The sequence below is a fragment of the Somniosus microcephalus genome, chromosome 28, assembly GCF_052327205.1.
Source record: "Somniosus microcephalus isolate GS21.2 chromosome 28, FLI_Smic_1.0, whole genome shotgun sequence".
In the NCBI taxonomy this organism is placed as follows: Eukaryota; Metazoa; Chordata; class Chondrichthyes; order Squaliformes; family Somniosidae; genus Somniosus; species Somniosus microcephalus.
This window is the reverse complement of record NC_141014.1, coordinates 27,839,521-27,864,625: the sequence shown is the minus strand read 5'-3', so window position 1 is coordinate 27,864,625 and position 25,105 is coordinate 27,839,521. Positions and strand designations below refer to the sequence as shown.

The 25,105-nt window shown below is 49.3% G+C and overlaps 1 protein-coding gene across 2 annotated transcripts in view; it reads left to right on the top strand.

Moving 5' to 3' along the window:
* The window catches only part of LOC147099468 (protein phosphatase 1 regulatory subunit 29-like), a 566,107-nt gene that overhangs the window by 451,376 nt on the left and 89,626 nt on the right, over positions 1–25,105 (top strand). The gene's annotated exons all lie outside the window — the stretch shown is intronic.

The following is a 25,105-nucleotide window of genomic DNA, read 5'->3' as shown; positions in this document are numbered from 1 at the left end:
TCCTTTGAAACTGGCATGGAGGCGGGTTGGGGGCGGGATGGGTTCGTGCCCCCCCGATTTCGAGATTTTAACCCCCCACATGCCTCCAATCCCGCCTCCATGGCCCAATGAAAATCCTGCCCTAGATGTTTCTTTATGGGTTGCACTAATATTTCTGTTAGCAGCATCTGTAAATTGATATATTGCACCGCACCATCGGGAGTATGTACCAATATTAACCTGCTGCCAGTTCCATTGGGGCTGCAGCGCAACACATTCATTCAAAGATTTATTCAATACCTCTCTTAAAGAAAGAAAGACTTGCATTTATATAGACGTCCCAAAGCACTTTACAGCCAATGAAGTGTAGTTACTGTTGTAATGTAGCAGCCAATTTGCGCACAGCAAGCTCCCACAAACAGCAATGTGAAAATGACCAGATAAACTGTTTTTTTCTTACGTTGATTAAGGGATAAATATTGGCCAGGACACCGGCTCTTCTTTTGAAAAAGTGCCATGGTATCTTTTACATCCACCTGAGAACTTTGAAAAAGTGCCATGGTATCTTTTACATCCACCTGAGAGAGCAGACAGGCCCTCGGTTTAACATCTCATCTGAAAGACAGCACCGCGCTCCCTCAGCACTGCACTAAAGTGTCAGCGTAGATTTATGTGCTTAAGTCCCTGGAGTGGGACTTGAACCCATGACTTGTTATGATTCAAAGGAAGGTGTGCTAGCAACTGAGCCACAGCTGACACAGGGGTGGAGCAGGCTCGAGGGGCCATATCATCTACTCCTGCACCTATTTCTTACGTTGTTATTTCCTCTGACCAGCCCAGTAATCTGTTCTCAGGATTATTATCTTATTCAGGTCAGGCTTGTTTATTTATTGGTTCTCAGGATATTTGCAACACTGGCATTTATTGTCCATCCCTCATTGCCCTGAGGGCACTAAGGCACGAACATAGTGTGAATCTGCAGGTCAGACCAGGTAGAGGGTTCCCTTCCCTGATGGACAATAATGAACAAGTTGGGTTTTTGCAACAATCTGGCATCTCTCATGGTCGTTTTCTGGTGCTGGCCCACAAATGACCAGATTTATTGAATTCAATTTCACATCGTGCCACGCTGGCCTTTGAAGTCAAGGGGCTGGATTTTGCCAGCCCTGGGGAGGCGTGTTTGGAGGTGGGACTGCTGGGAAAATGGCAGAATTTGGGGCCCCCAACCCACCCGCGCTGGGAGCCGCGTCCTCGAGGCGGGAAGGGGATTAATGCCAATTAACTGTCTGTTAACAGATAGTTAACAGGCAGTTTTTTGCCTAATCCCTATTTTGAGCCCTGAAGTGTGGGCTTCCCGATGGCTCCGAACCTCGCCAGGGTCAGCGAGGCAGGCTGTCGGTCTGCGGGGGTCAGCGGGTCCGAGATGTCCGGTGTGCAGGTGAGTAATGGGTGCATGTGTGCAGAAGTAAGTGTGTGAGGTGTGTGTAAAGTGTTTTAATAAGTTTTACTTACCTTTACTTCTTCCTGCAGGCTTCCTCCCTTCAGGTCTCGGGAGTCCCTCAGCTCACCGGCACAGAAAGCAGAATGGCCGCTGAACTGTCAAAAGCTGCAGCCTTCTGCTTTCTGGTCAGGAAGGCTTTCTAATTGAGTCTTGAGTAAAGACGCAACTTAGAAGAAAGATTGTCAGTGTTTGACAGCTTCACAGAGCTGTCAAACGATGACATTTCATCTGTCAAAAGCTCTTGACAGATGAAACGGCACTCGCTGACGTCACCAGTAACCGGCTTTCCCTTAATTGGCCTGCTGAACCCGCTGGGCGGGCTTAACAAGGTCAATCAAGGGAAAGTAGCGTGGGTTGGCCACAAGTCAATGGAGGCGGGACTAAAACCCAACAAGTGGGAGTCCCGCCTCCAAAAGCTCCCCATTGACAAAATCCAGCCCATGACCTCTGTGTTGCTAGTACGGGTACCATAATCATTGGGCTATCCTACCTACCTCTATTAGATGCTTGCTTTGGATGAGAAGGGGAAGGAGCATGGTGACCAGTGCAGCTGCAGCATTGAACTGGCTGCAGCAGCTTAAAGGGAAAGGCCGTCAGTTGCAAAAATGAAGGGAACAATTTGGAACACTGAGACCAAAATAAGACTGTCTGAGGGGGTCGCAGCAGGGCACAGAGTACCCAGGTTCTCAGACTCCTCCATGAAGGTTTCCTTGGCCAAATTAAAGGGAAGGAGGGAGTGATCATTTGGCACTGAGGGCAGGAGGCCAACCAAAGGAATAATCGAGGCACAGTGGATGGAGGTGACCTTGCCAGTGAGTGACAACTCTGCCAATCCCCATGCAGCAGCCTAATGCCATAAGATGTTCAATGACCTAACTGGGTTAGTCGAGGTAAGGGCAGGCATTCAGACCTTGTAACAATGCAATGTAACAAACATGTTTCACATTTTCAGCCACCTTGCCACCAAGAAGTCCAATAGGGAATTCAGATGAAACTTCATTACCCAGAGAGTGGTGAGAATGTGGAACTCGCTACCACAGGGAGTGGTTGAAGCGAATAGTATAGATGCATTTAAGGGGAGGTTAGACAAGCATATGAGGGAGAAGGGAATAGAGGGTTACGCTGATAGATTTAGATGAGGAAAGACGGGAGGAAGCTCGTGTGGAGCATAAACACCGGCATGGACTGGTTGGGCCGAATGGCCTGTTTCTGTGCCGTATATCAGGGACAGGGTACTGAATTTGGATGATCAGCCATGATCTCATTAAATGGCAGAGCAGGCTCGAGGGGCCGAATGGCCTACTCCTGCTCCTATCTTCTATGTTTCTATATTTCTATATCCTATGTAATCCTATGTAATGATGTGTAGCTGCACATTTCCAGACTTGGCGTCACCCTCATTAAGGAATGTTGACTGACCTCTGGGTTGAATTGCCTATGATGGCAGGTCATCATTTCCCCTCTTAAAGGAGAATGTGGTCTATAAATAACATTGCAAAGCATCCACAGGTGCTGGTGCCCACAGCCTCTGTCCTGTTAGCCCGTTTGAGGAGGAAGCCTTGTTGAGTATATTCAAGGCGGAGAGCGACAGATTTTTTGGACTCTAGGGGAATCAAGGTATGTGGAGATCGGGCGGGAAAGTGGAGTTGTGGTCGAAGGTCAACCATGATCTTATTGAATGGCGGCGCAGGCTCGAGGGGCTGTGCGGCCTACTCCTCCTCCACAAAATTAAAATTAAAATAAAATTAAAACTCTTGTGCAGGCATGCAGGAGAAGTAGTGGGCGTTGGGAAGGTAGGAGGAGAGATACCAGCTGCAAGTCAATCCTAACATTCATCTCCTCAGGTCTCTTCAGTTCCTGTAGCAGAGATACAGGGCTCGAATTTCATCGGGCCGTTGAGGCGGGATTGGAGGTGTGTGGGGGGTTAAAATCGCGAAATCGGGGGGCACGAACCCATCCCGCCCCCAATCTGCCTCCATGCCCATTTCCCAGGAGGCAGGTACCCGACCTGTGCTGGGACCCACCTCCCCGAGGCGGGAAGGGGATTAGTGCCAATTAACTGCCCGTTAACAGGTAGTTAACAGGCAGTTTTTAGCCTAATCCCTATTTTTATCCTTGAAGTGTGGGCTTCCCGACGGCTCCAAACCATGCCAAGTTAGCGAGGCGGACCGTCGGGCTGAAGGACTGAGGGTTCGAGATGTCCGGTGTTCAGGTGAGTGATGGGTGCATGAGTGCAGAGGTAAGTGTGTTTGGTGTGTGTAAAGTGTTTAAAGAAGTTTTACTTACCTTTACTTAATAATGCAGCCATCCTTCCTTCAGGTCTCGGGAGTCCCTCATCTCACCGGCACTGAAAGCAGAATGGCCGCAAGCTGTCAAAATCTGGAGCATTCAGCTTTCTGTTCTGGAGAGATCTCTAAATCAGCCTGAGAGGAAGGAATTAACTTGGAGTACAGATTGTCAGTGTTTGACAGCTTCAAACAGCTGTCAAACGCTGATATTTCATCTGTCAAAAGCTCTTGACAGATGAAATGTCAATCTGTGATGTCACCTGTTGCCGGGTGGCCCTTAATTGGCCTGCTGGGCCCGCTGGGCGGGCTCAACAAGGTCAATCAAGTGAAAATCGCGTGGGTTGGCCACAACTCGATGGAGGCAGGACTACGACCCCAACAGTTGTAGTCCCGCCTCCTACACGCCTCCATTGCTAAAATCCAGCCCTCAATCAGTCGTCACAATACACAGTGCATGCTTAAGGACATACCTGCTGCTGACAGTGTTGTAGCCATTGTGCTGCTCATCCACTACTGTGTACAGGAATCCCGCCCCAACCGCGGTTTTGCCATACGCGGATTTCAAGTACACACGGTTTCCTTTCTGCGACAACTTTTGCCAACCGCGGCAGTGAGGTTTGCGTATACGCGGTTTTTAATTTAGGATTAAGGTAAATAACATGATTTTATTGCTTTGATATTGTGTTATTTGAACATTTATAGTGAATTTGCCAAACGCGGTTTTACTAACCACGGGGGTTTTCAGGGACGTATCCCCCCGCAGTTGGGGAGGGATTACTGTACTTCCTTTTGCACCCTCCTGGGTGTACCGCCGCAGAGAAAGCGCAGCAAGCAGAAGCTGACCCCTCTGCTTCATGGCCGCCCTGCCCCTCTCCACAAACACCGTCATCCACTCAAGACCAGGGGACTTCTATCCCGGTCTCCTGGCCAACATTTATCCCTCAACCAACATCTCTAAAATAACAGATTATCCGGTCATTATCACATTGCTGATTGTGGGAGCTTGCTGTGCGCAAACTGGCTGCCGCGTTTCCTACATCACAACAGTGACTCCACTTCAAAAATTACTTCACTGGCCGTGAATCGCTTTGGGACGTCCTGAGGCCGTGAAAGACCTTGCATAAATGCAAGTCTTTATTTCTCTCTTTCTTTCTGACCCTCCCAAGCACCAGCCCAGAGACATCCACCTGGGGAAGGGAGAACAGTAGTTAGTTTTCCCTGAGGGGACTCCACAATGTGATGATCTTAAGGGGCTTGACAGGATAGATGCAGGGAGGATGTTTCCCCCTGGCTGGGGAGTCTAGAACACGGGGTCACAGTCTCAGAGTAAGGGGTCGGCCATTTCGGACTGAGATGAGGAGAAATCTCTTCACTCAGAGGGTGGTGAATCTTTTGGAATTCTCTACCCCAGAGGGCTGTGGAGGCTCAGTCATTGAGTATATCCAAGACAGAGATGGATTGATCTTTGGATTCTAAAGGAACCAAGGGATATGGGGATCATGCGGTAAGGAGGAGTTGAGGTTGAAGATCAGCCATGATCTTATCGAATGGCGGAGCAAGCTCGAAGGGCCGAATGGCCGACTCCTGCTCCTATTTCATATGTTCTTATATTCTTAGAGGCAACAGGCAAGAGTGGCCAGAAGGAGCTGGAGGTGGAAGATGTTATTATTGACTGGTGGGTCAGGTAATGTCTGCTGAGGAGACTCAGGACCCAGATGCAGGGGGTTAAGCTTTTAAAAGAGGGACATTTGCAGAGCATCAGACATATATATGCGTGCGGAAAAATAGCTCTCAGTGGTCAATGACCTCACGATTGGGCAGCTTTCCCACTGCTCAGTGGCCAATCAGCTCCAAGGTCTAGTATTAGTGGCCTGGTGGGTGTTCAGTTCAATGATGATGCTGCCTCTCGGACCATGGCCACGTGTCCACTCTCTCACCAGTCCTCTCAGACACCTGCACATTTGACAGGAAGTAACCAGGACCAGGCAGGACCAGGCCAGTCCAGGTGCTTAGGCTTTCTGAGTGTGTGAAGAGGCTCTGTGATATTTCAGATGCTCTGAGACCGGCTGCACTTCACTTAGATATCATGCAAGTCTTAGCCAGAAAACAATGTAAGAAAGAAGCGAAGAAAATCGCCATCGAACTCCAGACGCCTCAGTTACGCTGATATTAGGCGACTTTGGGTCGTGCTGCGCCCAAATACCTGGGCATAAGCCGCGTAAATCCAGGAAACTCGTGTGAGCGGGTCTTTTGCAAAGGGGGTAGAGTTATGGAAATGCGCGGCAGAGAGTTTCGATGGCCGCATTTCAGAAGCGGCGCAAGCGATTGTGGAGATCCGCACGTAACGAGCTACCAGTGTAAAACTGGTGTAAGTCAGTTTCGCGCAAATTTCCTCGGGGGGGCGGCGGAAAAATGGTGTAAGTCAGTTTCGCGCGAATGGTGTAATGCTGCACTTAAGTGGAAACCTTTCAGGAAATTCCGGGCCATTAATATGCTTTCTTTTTGAAATGGCAGTGACTGGGAATGGTGCACTTGGGAGTTCTGTACTGAGTCCTACCAGACAGAGCAAATAAAGGGAATCCTGTATCGAGATGGAGATTTAAATGGAGAGAGATTACAAAATGCTACAGTTCAGAGGGATCTGGGGGTCCTTGTGCATGCAACACAAAAAGTTAGCATGCAGGTACAGCAAGTAATCAAAAAGGCAAATGGAATGTTGGCCTTTATTGGAAGGGGGTTGGAGTATAAAAGCAATGAAGTCCTGCTGCAACCGTACAGGGTATTGGTGAGACCACACCTGGAGTACTGCGTACAGTTTTGGTCTCTTTATTTAAGGAAGGATATACTTGCATTGGAGGCAGTTCAGAGACGATTCACACGGTTAATTCCAGAGATGAGGAGGTTAACTTATGAAGAAAGGTTGAGCAGGCTGGGCCTATACTCATTGGAGTTTAGAAGAATGAGAGGTGATCTTATTGAAACATATAAGACTCTGAAGGGGCTCGACAAGGTAGATGCAGAGAGGATGTTTCCCCTCGTGGGGAAATCTAGAACGCCGGGGCACAGTTTTAGAATAAAGGGTCGCCCTTTTAGAACTGAGATGAGGAGGAATTTCTTCTCTCAGAGGGTCGTAAATCTGTGGAATTCTCTGCCCCAGAGAGCTGTGGAGGCTGGGTCATTAAATACATTTAAGGTGGAGATAGACAGATTTTTGCAAGATAAGGGAGTGAAGGGTTATGGGGAGTGTTATATCCGTGTATCTTAATGTTGTGTCCTTCAATAATCAGACAACAGACTGCAGGGAACGATCAACAGGTGTTTACTGAATGAGGGTTCAAACTGCAACTGACTGTACAGATCACTACTCAGGGTTTATATACAGGTGTGGTCACTGCCGGTACTACAGCATACAGGAGCTGTAAAAAGTAGTTCTCCCCCTTAAAGGTACATACATTACAGGGAGCAGGCAGGGAAGTGGCTTTGAGCCCAAGATCAGCCCTGATCTTATTGAATGGCGGAGCAGGCTCAAGGGGCCAAGTGGCAGATTCCTGCTCCTATTTCTTATGTTCTAATGAGATCCAGACTTCTCTATAATGTAGCGGAGTGGGAAAGCTACATTGGGAATTCAGTGACTGCGCCGAGCGTTGTGTTTAGTAGACATGCTGGGGTGCAGTACATTATAATTCTATGTTTAGATAGAAATTATACTTGGATCAGATATGCTTTATCAAGACTTAGCTGAAATTGAATATTAAGATCTTATTATAAGGGCGGCGAGTTAAACCTGCACTATTTTAAATCTGTTGTTTAACAAAATTTGTAATTTCAAATAAATAAAATAAATACTGTGCACAGTTGGCTAAAACAACATACTTAACTGGCATAATGGGCAGATTTTGGTATAAATCATCATATACCTGTAATTGGTTTTACATATATCAGCTTGTATAAGCTTTTAACTGCCTTATTACGATGGAGTTACAAGATCTCCTGTCGAGCTGCTCTTTCTATAATGCTCCCACTGAGAGCCATAAGGAAGTGGCACCGGAGTGAAGGATGTCTTTATCCGGATGTTGTTGCCGAGGCAGGAAGGAGAGGGAGACATTCAGAAAGTCTTAACTTTAACTCATTGCAAGGAGGCTGCGTGAGTTTGGCCAGTCGGTCTAAATGACAAAGCCCAGGAATTTCCTCGGAGTTTAAGAACAGGAGAAATAGGAGCAGGAGTAGGCCCCCTTTGAGCCTGCTCCGCCATTCAGTAAGATCATGGCCGATCCTCGATCTCAACTCCACTTTCTCCGCCCGATCCCCGTATCCCACGATTTCCCCCAGAGTCCAAAAAATCAATCGCTCTCTGCCTCAAATATACTCAACGATTTCAGCTTCTTCAGCTGAGCCACTGTAACGTCGCTGGACGTGGGGCCGAATCCCGCGTTCACACCTTTTCTCTTGCGTTTACTATGCCTTTGCAAAAACGAGGCAACGTAGAGGTGAGCATCAGAAAAAGATTAAATATTAATAATTGTCCCTGATGTGTTCGTCAGCCTTGTTAATAATTCTTTTCTTTAATTGCTATTATTGAGGCGTTCTATCAAATAGATTTCATAGAATCATACAGCACAGAAGGAGGCCGTTCGGCCCATCAAGCCTCTTTGAAAGAGCTATCCAATTAGTCCCACTCCCCTGCTCTATCGCCACATCCCCTGCAAATCTTTCCCTTTCCAGTCATAGAGTCATAACGGCACAGAAGGTGGCCATTCAGCCCATCGAGTCCATGCCGGCTCTCTGCAGAGCAATCCAGTCAGTCCCATTCCCCCGCTCTATCCCCGTAGCCCTGCAAGTTTATTTCCCTCAAGTGCCTATCCGGTCTCCCCTTGAAAACATTGAGGGGTTGATTTTCATTGACCCGTGGAGTCAGGATTGGAGGCGTGCGGGGGGGTTAAAGTCCCGAATTCGGGGGTCCCAACACCATCACGCCCCCAACCCGCCTCCATGTAAGTTTCAAAGGAGGCGGGTACCCGCCCTGCACTGGGACCCGCCTACCCGAGGCGGGAAGGGATTAGTGCCAATTAACTGCCTGTTAACAGGTAGTTCACAGGCAGTTTTTAGTCTAATCCCTATTTTAAAGCTTGAAGTGTGGGATTCCCGATGGCTCCAAACCACGCCAAGTTAGAGGAGTCGGGCTGTCGGGTTGAAGGACTTGGAGGGGTCGAGATATCAGTGTTCAGGTGAGTGATGGGTGCATGAGTGCAAAGGTAAGTGTGTTTGGTGTGTCTAAAGTGTGTAAAGAAGTTTAAATTACCTGTACTTACCTTTTCAGCCTTCCTTCCTCTAGGTTTCGGGAGTCCCTCATCTAACTGGCACAGAAAGCAGAATATCTGCGAACTGTCAAAAGTGACAGCCTGCAGCTTTCTGTGCCGCTGAGATTTCTAACTGAGTCTGTGTAGAAGGACTCAGGTTAGAAGTAAGACTGTCAGTGTTTGACAGCTTCAAACAGCTGTGAAACATTGATATTTCATCTGTCAAAACATCTTGACAGATGAAATTTCAGTCTGTGAGGTCACCTGTTGCCGGGTGGCCCTTAATTGGCCTGCTGAGCCCGCTGGGCGGGCTCAACAAGGTCAATCAAGTTAAAATCACGTGGATTGGCTGCATCTCGATGGAGGCGGGACTACAACCCCGAAAGTTGTAGTCCCGCCTCCTTCCCGACTTCTGAATGAAAATCACCCCCGAGTGTGTCCGCTTCCACCACTTCCGTCGGCAGGTCCTCACCACTCGCTGCGTATAACAGCTTTTCCTCACGGCCCCCCGTATCTCTTGCTCAAAACCTTAAATCTGTGTCCCCTAGTCCTTGTACCATCAACTAGTGGGAACAGCCTTTCCCCATCTAGCCTATCCAAACCCGTCATAATCTTGTACACCTCATCAAATCACCCCGCAACCTCCTTTGCTCTAATGAAAACAAATCCAGCTTCTCCAACCTGTCCTTGTAGCTAAGATCCCCCATCCCCAGAACCATTCTGGTAAATCTCCTCTGCACCCTCTCAAGGGCCTTCACATCCTTCCTAAAGTGTGGTGACCAGAACTGGGCACAATACTCCAGTTGTGGCCTAACCAGTGCTTTATAAAGGTTCAGCATAACTTCTCTACTTTTGTACTCAAAACCTCTATTTATGAAGCCCAGGATCCCATACACTTTGCTAACCACTCTCTCAATATGTCCCGCCACCTTCGGGGACCTATGCACATTAACTCCCAGGTCCCTCTGCCCCTGCACACTCTATAAAACTGTGCCATTAAGTGTATATTGCCTCTCCCTGTTCCTTCTGCCAAAATGCATCACCAAAATGTCAGTATATATATCCCATTCCTTTTTGAAAGTTACGATTAAATCTGCTTCTTTCAGGCAACGCGTTCCAGATCTTAACCTGCCTCTCAGAACTGCTTTTTTAGCCGTCCTCTCAGACGCCTGCACATTTGGGCAGACAGCATTTCATTGGCTGTGAAGCGCTTTAGGACGTCCCGAGGTCGTGAAAGGCGCCGCGTAAATGCAAGTTTTTCTCGCTTTGTTTCACATTTGGAGAGGCTGGAAATTATTTTTTTGCACCAGATATGGCTACTTACCTTGAAGTAGCTGTATCCCTTTAACTCCGGTGAGCTCCCAGTATCCAGGCACAATCCAGGCCAACAGCTCACTTTGAATAATAAATGAGAGCTGACTGCGAAAGGTAGGCTCTTTTATGCTCGCAAAACGCTCACAGTACCTCAACACTGCAATGGGAGAAGGTCCCCGAAAAATTACAAGGAAGACCATTTCTGAGATGCCCGTATTATTCAATGAATTTATACAAAGGAGCTTATTCTAGGATCACCCAGCAGAGTGCCAGGTAAAGCTGAACTTCAAAAAGCATGGGGCCTTATTTTTAAAAAATTCATTCCTGGGTTCTGGGCGTCGCTGGCAAGGCCAGCATTTATTGCCCATCCCTAGTTGCCCCTTGAGAAGGTGGTGGTGCGCTGCCTTCTTGAACCGCTGCAGTCCGTGTGGTAAAGGCACTCCCACAGTGCTGTTAGGGAGGGAGCTCCAGGATTTTGACCCAGCGATGATGAAGGATCGGCCGATATATTTCTAAGTCAGGATGGTGTGTGACTTGGAGGGGAACTCGGAGGTGGCGGTGCTCCCATGCGCCTGCTGCCCTTGTCCCTCTAGGTGGAAGAGGTCGCGGGTTTGGGAGGTGCTGCCGAAGAAGCCTTGGCGAGTTGCTGCAGTGCATCTTGTAGATGGTACACACTGCAGCCACGGTGCGCTGGTGGTGGAGGGAGTGGATGTTTAAGGTGGTGGATGGGGTGCCGACCAAGCGGGCTGCTTTGTCCTGGATGGTGACGAGCTTCTTGAGTGTTGTTGGAGCTGCACTCATGCATTGGCTAATGATCAGTAGATCCCCAAAATCGGCAGGCATGGCGCGGACTCTTGATAACGCATAAAGGACCTCAAAAACATAAGTGGCCAGCGTAAAGGTGGGCCACAGTAAGAGAACTGGCATCAGGAGCATGAGGCCCTCGATATGGCATCAATAATACAATACAATACAATACAAATCGCTTTATTGGCATGATAAGGTACATCTTATGTTGCCAAAGCATCAAAATACATTTATGGTTGAACACATAAACGCGGTTCCATTCATACAGTGTATAAACAGGTATATCCCTGAGTTTATAAATATACATTCGCCTTGTTTATATATACTCTTGTCTTAGTTTACTGGTTGTCCCTCTGTTCATGGCAAGCTGTAACATAGTGTGCCGCCAGTGTTACACAGCTTCTCTCCTCCCCCAGTAGGAATGGGAGTTTTTGGTTGTCAGTCAGATTTCTGAATTCAGGGCATATTTGTTGGAATTTTTGGTAGAAATTCTCTCTGATGCCCTGATATTTTCCGCAGGCTGTGAGGAAGTGCATCTCTGTCTCAACTACTCCCTGACTGCAGTGAGAGCATATCCTGTCCTCTCTTGGCAGCCTGGTCTGCCTGTGTCTGCCTTTTTCGATCGCTAGGCTATGTTCGCTAAGTCTGTACCTTGTCAAGGTTCTTCTCAGTTTGTTATCCTTTACCATGGTCAGGTAATCAGCTATGTTGTATTGTCTGTTTAGGGCCAAGTAGCAATTGAGTTTGCTTTGGGTTTTTGTTGTTTCTGCCCAATATGACAGATATTTTTCCTTTTGCTTAGCGACGATTGTGTTGGGTCGAATTCTTTGTGTTACCCTGTCACTGTCCTGGGACATCAAAGCAAACTTATCGGGCCAAGGAAAAGATGGTCTATCTTTTGGGGAAATAAGCCGTGAGATGCAAAAGGTTTTCTGATTCTGGCAAGTTCTATTTTTATTTAAGTGCTTGTTTTTGTTCTGCAGCTATTGTTTAGCAAAATCATGGTCTTGTAACCTGCTGTGGTTTGATTGATAATAACAAGTGAAAAAACATCTGTAATCTCCCTATCCCACTTTTATCAGCATCTCACAGTGGTTTAGAATAACTTGTTTTCAGTCAATTCCCGCAGCCTCAGATTAAAAAAAAACCTGCTGAGGTAAAGTGCAAGTAAAAACATTCAGAAAGCAGTGCATCATATCTCCACGGGTGGCCTTTCCACACCAGAGCCTTTCATTAGCTCCTTGGCCAAAGCCACAAGCTCTCTCCTGAGTGGGAGGACAGCAACAAAGAAGATGAAGTATAATTGATGAAACGGCCACCACCGATTCTGAAGGAATATAATCCGTGGGCCAAAGCCCAGCGATGACAGGAAGAAAGAACTTTCCACGACCTCAAGAAGACCCGAAGCACTTTACAGCCAATGAAGTACTTTTTGAAGTGTTGTAATATAGGACATGTGGCAGCTGATTTGCGCACAGCAAGCTCCTACAAACAGCGATGTGATAATGACCAGATAACCCGTTATTTTAGTGATGTTGGTTGAGGGATAAATATTGGCCAGGACACTGGGAGAGAATTCCCATGGTCTTGAGTGAATGATGGTGTTTGTGGCGAGGGATTGGGAACAGAGTGTCTCAATTTACTCGATCTCTCTCACGCAATAAATAAAAGAAAGACTGCATTTCTATAGCGACTTTCACAACCTCAGGATGTCCCAAAATGCTTTACAGCCAATTAAGTACTTTTTGAAGTGTAGTCACTGTTGTGATGTAGGAAACGCAGCAGCCAATTTGCACACAGCAAGCTCCCACAAACAGCAATGTGATAATGATCAGATAATCTGCTTTTAGATGTTGGTTGAGGGATAAATATTGGCCGGGAGACTGGGGACAACTCCCTTGGTGTTCTTCAAAATGATGCTATGTGATCTAGTACATCCACCTGAGAGGGCACACAGTACCTCAGTTTAACGTCTCAACCTAAAGACAGCACCTCTGACAGTGCAGCACTGGAGTGTCAGCCTAGATTTTGTGCTCAAGTCTCTGGAGTAGAACTTAAACCCAATTGGCCCAGAAATTCGGGTCTCCACGGGTGAGTACGCACGGGGGTACTGACCCATAGGCCGAATGGAAGTGCCGGTTTTCTGCATGCACTGCGCATGCGCGGGAAACCGGCACTTCCGATCCTCTGAACGAAGGGGTTCAGAGGTCGAACACGCGCGCAGGAGAGGCTGCGCGTGTGCTTTGAACGTTGTTTTTTTTGGCAGGTTTTCCCGGGATCGTAAGCCTGCAGTATTTAGAAATGTAAAAAGCAGGCGTAAGGCCTGCTTTATACAAGGTAAGTGGTCAATTAATTAAAATTAAAACATTTTTTCCACAGGTTTATTATTTTTAAATACTTTAAAGCAAGGTAAGTTTATTTTTAGCCCCGTTAGAATATAAAATTATTTTTTTCAAAAATTTAAATTATTGTTTAAAATAGTTATTTAATGTAATTTATAGTTTATTTAAAAAGTGTGATGCATTTTTAAAATTTGTTTGAAGGTTTACTGCTATTTTGGGGCCGTAGTATTCATAAGTTTTGACAGGTCTTCCTGTCAATCTTATGAATGGGCTTTTCCCTCCTCCGATTGGCTGCCCATGGCTCACGTGATCCCAGGGGACGCATCGCACTAACTGCGCCCCTGGGACACACAAGCACAGCGTGCCGGGAGTTGGAGCAGGCCCCGGAGCGGAATTCCACGGGGCCCTACAGCTCAACGGCCGGCGCGCAAGGTAAGTGGTGAATTCATTAAAATTAAAACATTTTTTCCACAGGTTTATTATTTTTAAATACTTTAAAGAAAGGTAAGCTTATTTTTAGCCCCGTTAGAAAATGTAATTAATTTTTTCAAAAATTTAAATTATTGTTTAAAATAGTTATTTCATGTAATTTATAGTTATTTTAAAAATGTGATTTAAAAAAAAAAATTATTTGAAGATTTAGTGATTTTTGGGGCTTATAGTATTTATAGGTTTGACAGGTCTTCCTGTCAAACTTATGAATGAAGCATTCCCTGTTACCATTGGCTCTCCATGGCCCACGTGATCCCAGGTGACGCTTCGAACTAACTGCGCCCCTGGGATACGCAAGCACTGCGCGCCGGCAGTTGGAGGAGGCCCAGGATCGCAATCCCACGCAGGCCCCACAGCTCAACGGCCGGCGCGCTAGGTAAGTGCAGGTCGGAGGCTTGTACCCGCGGGAAACCCCTGACCTGAATTTCTGGGCCAATGAATCACCAACAGTGGGCAAGAGATGTCCCTTCAACCCCTTGAGCAAACAGTGAGTCTCATAGGGCTCAGAAAGCCTGCATTGCACAAGACAAGTAGGCAGGCTGGCTTTGTGTCCAGCTTGCTTCTGACAGTGAACTGCATTCAGCAACTGTCCTCCATGTAGCTCCATGGATGCCACCACTCAGTGCTCCAGAGAAATTTCTGACATTAAAAACAGAAAATGCTGGAAATACTCAGCAGGTCAGGCAGCATCTGTGGAGAGAGAAACAGCGTTAACGTGTCAGGTCGATGACCCTTCGTCAGAACTGACATTGTTGGGTGAGCCTTGTGCCCGACGTGTCATTTCAGTCAACCGCTGCTGCTGAACTTTGACCAGATCTTTCAACTCACTCCAGTACATTTCAGTTTTGTTTTGCATCAGGAATGCAGTCAATGATGCATATTTATTTTCCTCTTGTTCTTTTTCAACACTAATTCCCCCAATCTATTTGAATTACAGAGATCAAGGCCAAATAGGGACTTGAAAAGAAAAACTACAGGGCTATGGGGAAAGAGCAGGGGAATGGAACCAATTGGATAACTTTCAAAGAAAGATCGTTCTAGGAAAGAGAAGGTGACCTAATAGAGGACTTTAAAATTATGAAGGGGTTTGATAGGGTAGACACAGAGGAAATGTGTGGGAAATCCAAAACTAGCTAGGGGGCGATTTTGTGAATGGAGGTGAGTTGGAGGCGGGACTGTTGCTTGTCGGGTCGATGTCCCGCCTCCATTAGTTGTGGCCAACCCACGCTAATTTCCTTTGATTGTCCTTGTTAAGCCCGCCCAGTGGGCTTAGCAGGTAAATTAAGGGAAAGCCGGTTGCAGAGCATGTCAACGTATGACGTTTCATCTGTGAAGCTGTCAAACACTGACATTCTCTGCAGTTTGATGAGGCCTTGCATACAAGACCTCATCAACCTTCTTTCTTTTACAGAATTGAGATGTTTGTTGTATCTGAGAATGCAACGGCCATCTCTCATCTGCAACACGGAGGTGTGAGACTCTCCGTATAGAAACTGACTGAAGCCTGCAGGAAGAAACAAAGGTAAGTACACTTTTAAAAACACTTAGCCTTGAAATTCAGTTGGTTGCGCCAGCCGCTAGCGCCTTAGGAGGAGTAGATGTCGGGCGCTAGGCGGCTAGCGCCCGGGCGCAGCGCGATCTGCGCCTCGCCCCAACTTCACTAGAGATTTAGCGGCGGCGCAAAGTCTTTGCGCGCGCTCAGCTGCGCGCGCAGATCATGACGTCATTTCCTCGTGCAACGCCCTTTGTGCGCCCCCAACCGGAACTTCAGTCGCGCCGCCCCATTGTGCACCTGGCGCCCCTAGCGACTGTTAGAGTGGAACGGTGCTCAGCCGATGCGGGGCGCGGGGGGCGCAAATTAAAGGGCACTCCTCCTGCACTATAAAAGGCTGCCATTTTGCAGCACTCCTTCTTGACAAACGGATCTTTGGAGAGAGACCAAGGTAGAGAGCTTTCTGCTTTGGCCCAACACTAGGACAGGTACTTCTGGCTTCAGGCCACAGCTTTCCAATTGTCTTTGCCTTCATTGACATCTCATTGTTTGCCAGCATATTATGGGGGCTGCAATAGGTGTCAACGCTGGCTTTCTCAATTACATCCAAAGGGCTCACAGACGCCGTGAGAGAGTGGCAGCCCTGGCTAGACGGAGAGGGGGCAACAGGCGTCGGCAAAGGAGCCCTTACCCACCCAGGGTATACCACCAGCAGTTCTCCTATCTCAACATGTCTGACGAGCAGTGTGTTCGGAGGCTGCGATTCAGAAGGGAGGTGGTCACAGAGATCTGCCAGCTGCTTGGCGGTGATCTGCAGCCACAGCTGAGGAGCAGGACGTCTCTGTCGGTGGCAATGAAGGTGATGGTGGCTCTCAACTTCTATGCCACCGGCTCCTTCCAATCCGCTACTGGGGACATTGCCAACATCTCCCAGTTCGCCGTGCATTGCTGCATCCGCCAGGTGACCAATGCCCTTTTCAAAAGGAGACGTCAGTTCATCTCCTTCTCCATGGCCCTTGCCAAGCAGCAACAGCGTGCAATGGGCTTTGCAGCATTCGCAGGCTTCCCCATGGTGCAGGGCGCCATTGACTGCACGCATGTGGCTTTGCGGGCACCTCTGGAGAATGCCGAGGATTACCGCAACCGGAAGGGCTATCATTCGCTGAACGTCCAGCTGGTGTGTGACCACAGGCAGCTCATCCTAGCTGTCAATGCCCGCTTTCCAGGCAGCAGCCACGATGCCTTCATCCTGCGACAGACTTCTGTGGCAGACATGTTCCAGGCACAGCCTCACCCACGAGGATGGCTTATCGGGGACAAAGGCTATCCTTTGTGTACCTGGCTGATGACCCCGCTCCGTGCGCCCAGCACCCCTGCTGAAGAGGCATACAACGAGAGCCATCAAGCGACCAGGAACATCATCGAACAAACAATCGGCGTCCTGAAGCAACGGTTCCGCTGTCTGTATCGTTCTGGTGGAGCCCTACAATATTCGCCGGAGCGAGTCTCCCATTTCGTCGTCGTTTGCTGCATGCTGCACAACCTGGCTATCCGCAGGACTCAGCCACTGCCACCAGAGATTGGAGGACCACCTCAGGAGGAGGAGGAGGAGGACCAGCACAGGAGGGAGGCAGAAAGTGCAAGGGCCGCCCGTCGCCGGCTTATTGAACATTGGTTCTAGGCCCCCTCTCAGGGAATGGCTTGTGCCAATGTCAGCAGATGAATGTAGCCGCTCCACAAGCCCTCAGCCGAGCAGGGCAACCAGGACTTAACCAAAAAACCATGCACAGTGCAATTTAACAACAATAATTTATTGAAAACCTCTGCCCTTCCCACATTACATGCTCATGTGGAGAAGCCCCCTCCAAAAACACAAAACTACCAGTGTCGGCCTTACAAAAAGAAAGAAAGACACCAGTCTCGGCCTTACAAAAACACAACAGGCATTTGCGCATACCTTCTACTTTTTGCCCTGCAAGGGCGATGCCTTTCGCATCCTTGCCTGGCCCCTGCCCGCCCTGCAGCTCCTCCTCAATGGGAGCCCAGTGGCTGCAGCAAGGCTGGGGGAAGGCTGCTGAGGGGCAGATGGCGTGACGGCAGATGCCCTTGGGGGTCGGCCTGCACCAGCTCTGGCCTTGGAGTGGCCGGCTGCTGACTGCTCCAACTCTGGCTGGGCGGCAGCAGTCTGTCCAGCGGCTCGTGGCAGCTGCAATGGCGGAGTGGCAGTGTCGGCTGCAGGAATGGTGCCAACCTGGCAGATCGCAGGTGCTCACTGGTCGCCTGATACAGTGGCACTCGCACGGGCCAGCACTGTAGCATGCGCAGCAAACAGCTGAAGGACAGACTGCTGGGCTGCTGCAGCGCGGCGGGTGCCCTGGCGATGCCTGGCTGATCCAGCGAGGGTGGCAGCAGTTAGTGCCCGTGTGGCCCTGGTCTGTGTCCGCATGACACCAGCCAGTGAATGGACGGCACGACTGAGCACTTGGCTAGAAGCCGCCTGTGCTGCCGCGAAGTCCTGCAGACTCCTGGCCTGTGCTGCCGCGATGTCCTGCAGACTCCTGGCCTGTGCTGCACTGAATTGTTGCAGACTCCTGGCCTGTGCTGCAATGAATTGCTCCAGACTCCTGGCCTGTGCTGCCCCGAATTCCTGCACACTCCTTGCCAGTGACTCTATGGAGTCAGGCATCCTTGCCACTGCAGCCATGAGCTCAGTGTGCCTGCGCTCAGCCTGGACGGCCATTTCCTCTAGGAAGCGCACCTCCTCTGCGCTGACCGTCGCAGGACTGGAGGCCACACTCACCCTCTGGGGAGAAGTCCGCCGAGCTTCCCCACCCCTCCCGCGTTGCTGCAGGCCACTGGGCCCCGGAGCTTCACTCTCCTCCGACCCTTCCCCCCGGCTCCCCTCCAGGGAAGACGTGTCCCCTACATCGCCATGGGCTGGCGCGGCTGAGGGTGGCGCTGATGGGCTGGCTTCCTCTTCCTCCTCCTCGTCTTCCGAAGGGCTGACAGTGGCAGCTTGAGGGCCCGCCTCCTCACCTGGCGAGTCACCATCTGAAAGCAGGAAGGCACAAGAGTAGCTTTAGAGTGAGGACAGGGCGGCAGCGAGGGAGGCATGAGTGGTGCCATTCACCGCATTGGTCGGACAGTGGCAAAGGATGCTGATCTGATGCGCAAGTGGAACGAGAGAGGTCCAAAAGGTGATGCCCTTACCATTGGTGCCCAGAACAGGGTCGGCATCTCCAGTGGCGACGGGGCCAATCAGCCGGCCTGCCATAATGCGCTCCACACGCTGGTCGAGGTTGGAGAGCTCTTTGAGGTCAGGACGGCCTCCCCCGGTCTCAGTTCGGTTGCGCCGGTTGTGCGCCACCTTGGCCTGCAAGAGAAAGGACGGCCTCTAAGTACAGTGTGAAGCCATGATCTTGTCTGCACTGCCTCCCATGGTCGAATAGCTTCTCCAGTGTGTAGCCCTGATCTTGTCTGCACTGCCTCCCATGGTCGAATAGCTTGTACAGCGTGTAGCCCTGATCTTGTCTGCACTGCCTCCCATGGTCGAAGAGCTTGTACAGTGTGTAAAGTGCTGAATGTGCAAGTGATTTTCATGCCAGTCCCATAGCTGCTGGATGAGGGCTGGCCATTAGGGCTTTCAGGTCCCTTTGCCCATAAAGTGAGGTGCACATGCAAGGATGAGGAGGACACTGGAAAGGGTACTCACCCTGACAACCCGAGTGAGGTCGTTGAACTTCTTCCGGCATTGCACAGGAGTCCTGGCAACCACGCTGTTGGAAGACACCCTGTTGGAGACCTCCCTCCAGGCTTTCCGGTAGGCGCTGGGCAGCAGCCTCTTGCCATCTTCTGGGAAAAGAACATGGCGCCTGCGCTCCACTCCGCCAACCAGCAGCCTCAGGTCACCGTCGCTGAAGTGCTGCGCTCTCTCCCTGGCCTTCTCCATAGCCCTGGGCGTTGTGCAGGTGAAGCTGAAGTGGTCAGGCCTAGGTTAAGGGCTGCAGTGTGCAGGGCGTGGCAGGCAAACAAATCCACCCTCCCCCTTTAAGAGCTGTCCGGCGCCAGAGTGTCTGCCGTCAATCAGCAACTCGCCGCACCTGCGCTGTGCCCGGCCTCGGGGGTATCGCTCAGCACCGCCGGCTTAGCGCCTAAAGATAGTCGTGCATTGCCTGTTTTAGTGCAGCAGCAACCTCTTGGGGCGATGCGACTGAATATCGGCGAAGGGGGCGTGACTTTGCGCCAGGCGCAAACTTTAGCGGCCGCCCGACTTTACCACCCCAAAAGTGGCTATACTGAATTTCTAGGCCTTAGGACTTACCTTAGATACTCACCTCTACACTCTTGCACCCATCACTTACCTTCACACCACACTTTTGCAGCCCCCCCCCCGACCCCCGCAGACCCAGTACTCGCCTCGCTGAGCTGGCGGGTTTCACAGCCTTCTGGAAGCCCGCACTTGTGAGGGTAAAAAGGGGATAATCCTATTTTCTGCCTGTTAACTACCTGTTAACAGTCAGTTAATAGGCTTTAATCCCTTCCCGCCTCCAAGGAGACGGGACCCGGCGCGGGACGGCTACCCGCCTCCTGGGAAGATGACACGGAGGCGGGTTGGGGGTGGGTTTGCCACCCGCCCCCAAATTCTGCCATTTTCCCAGCAGTCCCGCCTCCATACCCGCCTCCTCGGGGCTGAGAAAATCGTGCCCTAAGAGTCATAAATATAAGCACGGTGGCATAGTGGTTAGCACTGTTGCCGCACAGCGCCAGGGACCCGGGTTCGAATCCGGCCTCGGGTGACTGTCTGTGTGGAATTTGCACATTCTCCCCGTGTTTGCGTGGGTTTTCTCTGGGCGCTCCGGTTTCCTCCCACAGTCCAAAGATGTGCGGGTTAGGTTGATTGGCTATGATAAATTGACCCTTAGTGTTAGGGGGATTACATACGTGGGGTTACGGGGATAGGGTGGGATATGTGTTGGTGTAGGGGTTACGGGGATCGGGTGGGATATGTGTCGGTGCAGGCTCGATGGGCCGAAATGGCCTCTATCTGCACTGTGGGGTTTCTGTGATTCTGTGAAATCCGATAAGGAATTCATGAGAAACTTCTTTACCCAGAGAGTGTTTAGAATGTGGAACTTGGTACCACAGGGAGTAGTTGTGGTGGACAGCGTAGATGGCTTTAAGGGGAAACTAGATAAGTACGAGGTAGAAGGTTATTCCAATAGGTTGAGATGAAGCAGGGTGGGAGGAGGCTCGTGTGGAGCACCAACACCGGCATAGAACAATGGCCTGTTTCTGCGCTGTAAATTCGATGTAATTCTGTAACACTTTATTTAGCACTTCGAGTCATAGGGCAGGATTTTCATTGGGCTGTGGAGGCGGGATTGGAGTTGTGTGGGGGGTTAAAATCCCAAAATTGGGGGGCACGAACCCATCCCGCCCCACAACCCACCTGCATGCCAGTTTCAAAGAAGGCGGGTACTCGACCTGTGCTGGGACCTGCGGGAAGGGGATTAATGCCAATTAACTGCCTGTTAACAGGTAGTTAACAGGCAGTTTTTAGCCTAATCCCTATTTTTAATGTTGAAGTGTGGGATTCCCGACGGCTTCAAACCACGCCAAGTTAGCGAGGCGGGCCGTCGGGATGAAGGACTGAGGGTTCGAGATATCCGGTGTTCAGGTGAGTGATGGGTGCATGAGTGCAAAGGTAAGTGTGTTTGGTGTGTGTAAAGTGTTCAAAGAAGTTTAATTACCTTTACTTACCTTTACAGCCTTCCTTCCTTCAGGGCTCGGGAGTCCCTCATCTCACCGGCACAGAAAGCAGAATGGCCGCGAGCTGTCAAAATCTGCAGCATTCTGCTTTCTGGTCTGGAGAGATCTCTAAATCAGTCTGAGAGGAAGGAAGTAACTTGGAGTACAGATTGTCAGTGTTTGACAGCTTCAAAGAGCTGTCAAATGCTGATATTTCATCTGTCAAAAGCTCTTGACAGATGAAATGTCAATCTGTGACATCACCTGTTGACAGATGAAATGTCAATCTGTGACATCACCTGTTGCCGGGTGGCCCTTAATTGGCCTGCTGAGCCCACTGGGCGGGCTCAATAAGGTCAATCAAGTGAAAATCGCGTGGGTTGGCCACAACTCAATGGAGGCGGGACTACAACCCCAAAATTGTAGTCCCGCCTCCTACACGCCTCCAGTGTCAAAATCCAGCCCATAGTCATAATGGTACAGAAGGAGGCCATTCGGCCCATTGAGTCCGTGCCGGCCATTTAAGCCATTTTATTTCTCTAGACAGGTAATCGGTTACCATTTCAAGGCCTTTCTCCTGCTTGAAATTGTGGAATGTTCTGGCACATGTGATGCCCTGGGTCCTGTGCATAGGTGTCTTATTTTGTGCCAGGAAGTTCATAAAATGCAGTTGAAAACAATCCATTTCCCATTGATACTAAAATAATAATGGCAGATAATTTTGATATGTATAACCTTGTGTCAAAGCTTTGTAAAAACAAAAGATATTTTTTCTTCTAAATACTGCAGTTGTAAGGGGTCGTTTTAACGAGCTTATGGTGTGCTAGATCGGTTTTGATTTTGCACTGCTCGTGAGCGGTTCCGAAGCGCTCCCCCCTCACCGGTTCTAGACACTGGGCTTATTGCCAGACAACCTTGATGTGTGGCCCAACTTGTGACTCGGAACACAAATGGATCAGGTGAGACAAGGTGAGTTTAAAATCAGAAATATCTTCATTTTCAAGGAGAATAAACACAGAGAATGCAAGAATCAATTTAGACAAAAACCATTAGCACGTCTCCCAATGGGAACTAAAATTTAACACACAAGGAATAACTTTGACTATCTTAAATCATACAACAATTCTTAATCAGCGGTATACTAAAACGGGGGTGGGAAAAGCGCACGGACACATCGAGGGATAAATCACACTCCTGAATTACAAAACCCTTAATGTTACAAACCCTCCCGTTGCTAAAATATGCCTCAACTATGTCAGTTAGGTAGAGTTGGGCCTTTATGCTCACCAGAATTTTAAAACCCTCCTGGACCTTGGTACTCCTTGTTACGTCCGGGATCTCCAATCTTCCTTATGGGACCGGCTCCTGGACCCGCTCTCCTGCACAAACTTGGAAGTCCTCCAAACTCCTCGAGCCGTCTACTCTTCCGCACGGTCTTCGAACTCCTGCTGGTATCTGGACTTGGACTTCACTGCTTCTGGTGAATCTTGTGGATCTGTCTGAGTCTGGCTGAATCTCTTCTCCTGCACAATCTTGAAAGTCCTCCGAACTCCTCGAACCGTCTCCTCTCCACTCGGCCTTCGAACTCCTGATGGTCTTGGATCTGGACTGAACTTCTGAATCTGCTCTCCTGCACAATCTTGTGGGTCCTCCTCGCTCTGTCCTTGACCTCGTGTCTGTGTGAATCTGTGATGGATCTGTCTGAATCTCACTGAATGAATAAAAAAGTCTTGCTGTCGATTTTCCCTCAACAGTTGTACTGTTTCCTTGTCCTTATCTCGGCGCCAAATCAGTGGTTTTCTTTTGTCAAGGTAATGGGCAGGCTGCTTTGACAAAAGCAAGTACTTTATTTTAATGTCTTGTAAATGAAACTGATGGGATCTGTCCTGTGTCCCTCTGAGTTTGGTACAGATAATAGTTTTTTTTCTGTGCTCAGCGATTTCAGAGATGGGTTTGCGTTTTGCTAGCAATTAGCGCACCTCCAGGTGCAAATACTTTTGTTTACGAGTTCGTTACTGCTGTAACCATATTATCATATCAATAGCAGTAAGTTCTGGAATCTTCTAATCGGTGATGACTCAGGCTGCTGTAAGATACTGCTGGTGTGTCCTTTTGAACTGAGCCATGAGAATTGCCAACTCCATCTTGTGTTCTCACAATGTGGCCATTTCAGTGGTTTTACCAATCTAGACTGTATTTTCTGGATTTTGCGAATCCTATACAGTTACTAGATTCGAACTAGATTCACATTTTACAAAATTGTATGTCAAAGTATTATGTGACAGAGTGTGAGCTATCAAAGTTTAGGTTGAACTGAGCTGATGAGCTTAGAGATGGCTGTTGGAGATACTGGCCGGGATATCCATCGGAGCTCCACCACCGTAACTTCGCCGCAAACCCGTCAAAGTTACGAGGGCGGAACGGGAGTAGCTCAGAGGATTTTTTTAAAAATTCGTTTATGGGATGTAGGCGTCGCTGGCAAGGCTGGCATTTATTGCCCATCCCTAGTTGCCCCTTGAGAAGGTGGTGGTGAGCCGCCTCCTTGAACCGCTGCAGTCCGTGTGGTGAAGGTGCTCCCACAGTGCTGTTAGGGAGGGAGTACCAGGATTTTGACCCCAGCGACGATGAAGGAACGGCCGATATATTTCCAAGTCAGGATGGTGTTTGACTTGGAGGGGAACTTGGAGGTGGTGGTGTTCCCATGCGCCTGCTGCCCTTGTCCTTCTAGGTGGAAGAGGTCGCGGGTTTGGGAGGTGCTGCCGAAGAAGCCTTGGCGAGTTGCTGCAGTGCATCTTGTAGCCATTATTACATGATAAGTTGATAAGCCATTTCTTTGACTGCTATTGGAGCACAGGCATTACCCTGTTTACACAAATAGCAAGCAATGTGACCAACAAAGCCTGGGCTGTAGCCTTCGGGGAGCGAATGGTTCTGAAAGTTGGTAAAATGCAGTCAGCCAAATTGGTCAGAGAAGCACTCCCTATTGTGTGCTTAATTGATGTGGGGAATCCACTGTGTTGAATGTGTTGGGAAATCCAGATTGCAAGGAATATCATCAAAAGTACTCTTATATTGGCATGTAATTGCTCTTTCTCATTCAGCAGTAATCTGGTGGTGAAATGAATGGTTATCCTGCCATCCCCATATGTTTAAGAGGGAGGCAGTGTTCTCCTTGACCTACTTCAATGATATTGATTTGGATGGTGCTGTGGTTCAAAAGGACACAGCATTCATTGGGCCACTTATGTTTCCAGTTGTACCTGATTCAATGCTTAGACAGACAGGCATAGAGTCATACCGGCACAGAAGGAGGCCATTCGGCCCATCGAGTCCGTGCCGGCTCTCTGCAGAGCAATCCAGTCAGTCCCATTCCCCCACTCTATCCCCGTAGCCCCGCAAGTTTATTTCCCTCAAGTGCCTACCCAGCCCCCCCTTGAAAACATTGAGTGTCTCCGCTTCCACCACTTCCGTCAGCAGCGAGTTCCAGGTCCTCGCCACTCGCTGCGTAAAAAAGTTTTTCCTCACATCCCCCCTGTATCTCTTGGCCAAAACCATAAGGGGGAAAAATTCAGTTGTTTGCGCCTCCTCTTAGTGCCCTAAGAGGGCGCTAATGGGGCGCAAGGCAACCAGCGCCCGGGCGTGGCGATGTTTGCGCCGCTCGCGAAATTGACCAGACATTTTGCAGCGGCGCTAAACACTACTGCCACGATCTCCTGCGCCCGCAAATCGTGACGTCAGTCGAGCGTGCAACACCCTGGTAGTGCCCCGGACCGGATATTGAGTGGCGCCCCTTGCCTTACCCCCTGCCGCTAGCAACGACAGGTTGAGAGGAGCGTTTTGCAGTC